Here is a 7232-nt window from a genome sequence, read left to right as displayed (position 1 = left end):
CAGTGCGAAGCCGCCGAACACAAAAATCTGTCCGGGGAGGAAGGTTTCTCCTTGGACAACATCATTGTTGATGATTGAAGGGGCCATCGAACCTTTTGAAGACGGCACAGTGGAACTCTCAATGAAAGCACCAATGTCGGTGTCAAAACCGGTGGATCTCAGGTAGGGGGTCCCGAACTGTGCGTCTAAGGTCGATGGTATCAGGAGACAGGGGACGTGATGTTTACCCAGGTTCGGGCCCTCTCTACGGAGGTAATACCCTATGTCCTGCTTGATTGATCTTGATGAATATGAGTATTACAAGAGTTGATCTACAACGAGTTCGTAATGGCTAAACCCTAGAAGTCTAGCCTGTATGACTATGATCATGAATCTCCCTCTCCGGACTAAGTCCTCCGGTTTATATAGACACCGGGAGGATCTAGGGTTACACAAGGTCGGCTACAAAGAAAGGAATCTACATATTTGGTCGCCAAGCGTGATTTCCACGCCAAGGAGAGTCCCATCCGGACACGGGTGCATTCCTCGGTCTTCGTATCTTCACAGCCCATTAGCCTGGCACATGGATAACATGTCGGACGCCCAAGGACCCCTTAGTCCAGGACTCCCACAGCTGGTAGAGGTCAAGCATCATCGAGTGGAGCTGGAACAAATATGCAGGATGCAAATGGCAAAGTGTCTTCTCAGCATTGAAATCGGTAACACCGAGTTGTTTTCTTTGGTGGCACCGAGGTGGTTCGGTTAGGCCGAAAGAAACAAGCCGGTGAGTCCGAGTTCAACACAGAGAGAAAACAGTTGTCATCTCAGCTCACTTAGGCAAATAAAGATCTCACAAAGATTTGGAAGGAATTAACTGAAAGATTTGCAATGAATTTGATGCAGGGAATGTGGAACAAAATAGAGAACATAAAGAAATCTAGATGAAGTTTTTTATTTGACAGGGAAAAAGGGAAAACAAACATGCAAGTGACAAATGCAAGAGCACAGAAAAACACTAGAGAACTTCATCTAGAGTTGGTCGGCGACAAAGTCACCTATGTTAGAGTATATTGACCGAGGAGTCAAGTGACAACACTTGATCTTAGGTCATACTCATTGTTTAAGCTCAAAATGGGGTTGCCTTTTTTTCGTTTAAGCATTTTTATGTATTCACATCTTGTTGAGCTACTTTGACCCATGACTTGGGGTAAAGCTTCTCTAAGATGGAATGGCATACCTTGGGTGGTGGTATTGAACTTGATCATGTAGTTGAACTTGTGTGGGATGCTCAAGGTTGATGTAGCTCATTGATGAGTTGGGAGCACCGCTTGTAGTTTGAGTTCATCTACCTACATGGGCTAGTTTTGCAAGGAAGAGCACTTGTGTATCCAAAATGACAATTATGAAATTTGATATCAAATGATATTTGATATAAAGAAATTGTCAAAGGATATGTTGAAAGATTTCATGCTTCCTTGTTTTCAACTACCATATTGTAGAGTCTTGGTGATGTAGAGATTTCTCAAGATGTGAGTGTTTTGCAATCTCATAGATTTAGATTCATCCAAGTACCTACAAGGGTTAGATAGCATGAAAGGGTGCAAGTATATCCAAGATATATGATCATCATCATAAGAGAAATATCAAGGATTAGTCAAAGGCTCATGCCTTGCATGTATCCAAATGGAGTTTCTACTCCAATTTTGAGGCATCAATGATGTTCAATTCACCTCTCAAACGGCAAAATACTTTCTCATCAAGCGGTTTGGTGAAAATATCTGCCAATTTCTGATCGGTACTGTCGTGGAAACATCACGGCAGATGTCCTAGTGTGAGGACTTAGTCGTGAGGCCAACTCATCTATGCGGTAGCTTGAAGGGGCTGATCGGAATCGAGAGACGCAACATGCAAGACGAAGATTTAGACAGCTTCGGGCCCCGGGAAACATCATCCGGTAACAACCCTACATGTTGTTTGTGTCTAGGTCTCATTATCATCATGAGGGAGTCGCCATAACTCTGGCTCTCTTAGTTGTGTCTAGACTTAATGATTATTCAACCTGTCCCTCTTGGGGTGCCCTGCCCCTCCTTATATATGTTGAAGGGGCGGGTTACATGTAGATTCCAACTCGGACTTAAGACATAACTATTCTGACTTCTCTCCATGGGCTTCTTAACGTTTTGGGCTTCTTAACTGTTGACTTACAATCTGGCTTACCATCTGGCTTCACTGTCCGGCTTAACAGTCCAGCTTAACTGTCTGACTTAACTGTCTGCTTAACTATCCGGCTTATATGACTGTGTCTACCGGGTTACATGACTGTGTCTGCCGGGTTACATGACTGTGACCGCCGGGTTACATGCATGTGTCTGCCAGCTTACAATGCTTAACTGTTCCCGCCGGCTTATAGTCTGTCGGGTCATGAATGAAACATCAAGTCCCAGCCGGGTCATATCTCCGGCCGGGTCATACCGAGGGTATATCCCCGACACTATGCATCCAACATATCCTGCTTAAAAGGTGGAAAGGTATTATTTATTTAGAACACGGTAGAAGCATATATATAGTGCGCATAAATTGGTAAATAGATTTTTTTACTGCCTAGGAAAGGAGTTAGAATATGAAATCACAATTTGTCGTGGAAACGTCACGGCAGATGTCCTAGTGTGATGACTTAGTCGTGAGGCCAACGCATCTATGCGGTAGCTTGAAGGGGTTGATCGGAATCGAGAGACGCAACAAGCAAGACGAAGATTTAGACAGCTTTGGGCCCCGGGAAACATCATCCAGTAACAACCCTACATGATGTTTGTGGCTAGGTCTCATTATCATCATCAGGGAGTCACCGTAACTCTGGCTCTCCTAGTTGTGTCTAGACTTAATGATTATTTAACTTGTCCCTCTTGGGGTGCCCTGCCCCTCCTTATATATGTTGAAGGGGCGGGTTACATGTAGAGTCCAACTCGTACTTAAGACTTAACTATTCTGACTTCTCTCCATGGGCTTCTTAACGTTTCGGGCTTCTTAACTGTCTGGCTTAACTGTCCGGCTTAACTGTCTGACTTAACTGTTTGCTTAACTGTCTAACTTAACTCTCTGCTTACATGACTGTGTCTGCCGGGTTACATGACTCTGTCTGCCGGCTTACATGACTGTGTACGCCGGCTTACACGACTGTGTCCGCCGGTTTAACCTGCTTAAATGTTCCCGCTGGCTTAACCTCTGGTTTAAACAATCTGCCGGCTTACCAATGAAATACCAAGTCCCAGCCGGGTCATATCTTCGGCCGGGTCATACCGCGGGGTATATCCCCGACATTAGCCCCCAGTTTAATTTGGATTTATCCATTTTAAACTGATCATGTAAACAAAACACAAGAAAAATTTTAACAGGTTATGCTCCAGGTTAAATATTCTTGTAAGCCGGCACCTGAACATCCTTAAGTCCTTGACATTTGCTTCTTCCAGAAAATCCGGGTCAATAGCCAACTTCATAATAAATTTGCTGACGTTGGTTTCTCACAGAGAAAGACTGGAAAATAATTCATTTGACTCAGGTCCCAATGCTTAAAAATATTGGTCTTTGAAATACTCATGTGACCTTCAATCGGCTTAAAGATGAAAAACTTGCCGGTTTATAAATAGATAATGCCGAGTTATAATTGTTGCCGATGCCGGGTTAAAACTGAGAATTTTGAAAATGTCTCTCCCTCATATCCATATTACCTGTAGCCCCCAAGTCTTAAGAGGAGAAACATAGTGATAGCTTAAGACTTGTTTCAATATAAATGTTGCAACCTTGAAGAAATCCAGATTGTCCATCTCAGCCACTAGTCAAAACTGAATATTCCACATATGTAGCCCCCAAGTGTCGGGTTGTCATGCTTGCAGCAACCTGGGACTTGTAATTGCCTTATGCTCATAAAAACTTCAACCAGTGTAGCCCCCAAGGGTCGGCTCAGTAAGATAATACTGAGCTGGGACTTTGTATATAATTCATTGATAATAACATCATATGATGTAATCTCCACCATGGGGCTTGAACCCATGTCCATAAAGTTAAGAGCTTTGTACTCTACCAACTGAGTAGTGGATCTTTCAATATAATGGACTGAGGCTTGTGTACCTTGAACTTTTGACAGGAGCAATTGGTAGCCCCCAAGGGTCGGCTCATTACAATGTGATGAGTCGGGTCTTCAATAAGTTGATCAGAAAATGACTTTACATTAGCCCCCAAGTGCCAGGGTGCATGCTGGCAGTGACATGGGACTTGCATATTTGATGTAATCTCAATTTGAATAATGTAGCCCCCAAGTGCCGAGTCGTAAGCCTGCAGCGACTCGGGACTATTCCCACCATTGTAAAAATAAATCATGTCCATTAATAAAATAATAACCATTGCGCTGAAGCGACTTTGAAGACCTCCATCATAATATTGGCTATTGATAACCATAATAAAAATCCAGCCATGTTGGCTATTAAAGATTTGAACAATATAATCCGGTTTGGAAAACCAGTTCCTGTGATTTTGAATCATACTGCCGGTTTAGGATACCTGTGCAGTAAGGGTGATAACCCAATCTTTAGAAGCCAAAACTTCCAAATGTTTATGATTGTCATATATGGCGACTTATCATCCAAAGTCAAGCCGGGTTTAATCGAAACCACATATATGCTTCAGATATGAACAAAAAGGTCTCAAGACAAAACCAAAGATTGTTTTCAAAAAATTTAAGCCAAATAGAAAGAAAAATCGAGGCTTCTGATTCGAATACGATCAGTAAACTATTCCAAAGGGATTAAGCTAGGATTCGAATACGATCATGTAGCCCCCAGTGGCTTTGGCGTTGCGCTGATCAAGAGGGTACCGACAGCTATGTTCTCTTTGGTTCGAATACGACCTATGTTTGAACAGGAAGCCCCCAAATGACCTTGAGAGGTTTTTAATGACCCTGATTCGAATACAATCCAAGTCGGACCCAAAGGGGGTTAAGCTATGATTCGAATACGATCAAGAAGCCCCCTAGTGAGTTTGGCATTGTGCCGATCAAGAGGGTACCGACGGCTATGTTCTCCTTAGTTCGAATACGGCCTATGTTTAAATAGGAAGCCCCCAAATGACCTGTATATGTGGCTATGAGCCGGATCAAAGGGTAATCATAGCTTAGCTCAATAAGCCGGAAGCCCCCAAGTGATATATTTCTGAGTTGTGCTCGCCGGGTGCCTATGTTTGAGTTGTGTTGTGCAACAAACTCTCTTTGGTCCCTGTAATTTTTTTCTGAAAACTCAAACTTGTGAGAGATGAATTCTTTTTAAACCGGAATTTCAAACCGGATATTTAGAGCTTCAAAGCTTTGTGGGAGACAGGTTTACCTTGAGCCGGATTGTAAACTGAAGCATCATTGTGAGCCGGAAATTTTCTGATGGCTTTTAAATTTTTACTAATATGGCGGTAGCCTCCGGGACCGGGTTATCTTCCCTGCAATGACCCGGGGGTCTTCAATCTCATGATATTTGCTAAGTCATGTCATCATAACCCCCGAGTCTTAAGACTACTCGAGGGGTTGGCTTGAGACTCTCCATGCTTGATCATGATATGGCCAATGGATTGCTGAAATATGTTGAATCTCGGCGGGTTATAATTGACCCTGTCCATTGATCCTTCCGGTATAGGCAAGGGCCATAGCTTGATGACCTTTTTTGTAATGGTGAACTCTATATAAGAAATTGCACAAACGAGAATAATTGTTCTCGAAGAAAATAAGAATGTATCAATAAAAATTAATTGAACTGCTTTCACTTGATTTGTCTAAACGGAAAATGAGTCGTATATAGCGTCCATAGATCACCTTTAATAACTGTAACTGTAATTTAGCCACTCTCATGGTTGCGGTGGAGATGGCGGCTTAAAGCACGGAATCGGACGTTTGAGAAAGATCCTCCGGGTCATGTTTTACTGCCCTTGACTTTTCCTTCTTTCCAAATAGAACGAGCACAGGGGAAGCAACGCTCCTTTTCTGGTGGAGCGAAAAGCGAGAGCTCGCGGGGTCGGAGATGGTGGCTGGCGGCTCAAACCGAGGCTGGTATGGCGCGAGGTGGATGCGTGACGACGGCTTAACGGCCACAGCAGGGCCGTGACAGAGGAGGCGCGGCAGGGGGCCCGGTGGCTCAGGGGCATCGGCAGGTGGCTTGAAGCGAAGCGAGGCCGGGCTCAGAGATGACAGCTCAATGGCGGAGCACTGAGCGGCGGCTTGAGGAAACCGTGGGGTTGGTGACTCGCGATGGCGACAGATCCACATGGCGGCTCTGGACGCGGCCGGCAGTGGCGCAAGGCGTCTTGGTGCAGTCTCCAGCGGGGGTGTCCTGGCGGCTCGACACGAGGCCATGGCCACAGCAGCAAAGGTGGTCAGCGGCTCGAAGTGATTCACGGCTGCGGCGGTGCCCCGGTGAGGTGTGACGAGGCCGGCTTGTCGAGGTCGCAGCGGCGAGTGGCTTGCAGCGAGGCCGGCGGAGACCCGCGGCAGGCCACATCAGCAATTTGAAGCAGCTGGAGGGGGCGCTCAGAGGCGATGCAAAGTCAAACCAGCTCGCGGGCGGATGTAGAAACCGCAGGGAAATGGCGGGTTACGCGGCGACGAACATCGCTCGGGCAGGGCTGCAGTGCGGACCCAGCAATGCGCGGAGACCCGGCGTGGGCACGCGACACCGTGTGATGAAGTGACAGTGGAAGGGCGCAAGAGCTGGCAGAGCCGGTGCGGATTAGCAGCAGAACCAGCGCGGCTGGAGCTTGGCGCGTCGGGCGGTTCACGCCACTACTGGAATTGAAGACAAGGCAACACGCGGAGGTTATATGCGGCAACTTTGCAGGCATCGTGGCTCGAGGCGGTTGTCAGGCCGCTCGGCAATGGAGGCAGGCGCGGGACGGCCGGGCAGAGGGACGCCGGCGGCTCAGTCAAACGGCGCTGGCGACTTGACACTGAACCACCAATCCACGTCAGTGAAGTGAAGGCGACTTGGGCCGAGGTTGGAGGCATCACCAGCCGGGTAGTCCGCAACAGCGGCTCAAAGCGAAACCATGGCGATGGCAGACGACTCAGGGAAGCCATTGTGTTGACTCGGCGTGGCGATGAAGTTGGGCAAGCCGGCGTGAGGATGACTCAGAGACAAGGCGGATCAAAGCCTGCTCTGGTGATGACGACTCGGAGGCAGCGGCAGATCCAACGACTCGGCGAGGACGAGGCCGGCGGGAGAACT

This window comes from Triticum urartu, chromosome 1A, assembly GCF_056163025.1.
Source record: "Triticum urartu cultivar PI428250 chromosome 1A, HENAU_Tu73, whole genome shotgun sequence".
NCBI classification, from domain to species: domain Eukaryota; kingdom Viridiplantae; phylum Streptophyta; class Magnoliopsida; order Poales; family Poaceae; genus Triticum; species Triticum urartu.
Note: the sequence above shows the minus strand (reverse complement) of the source record.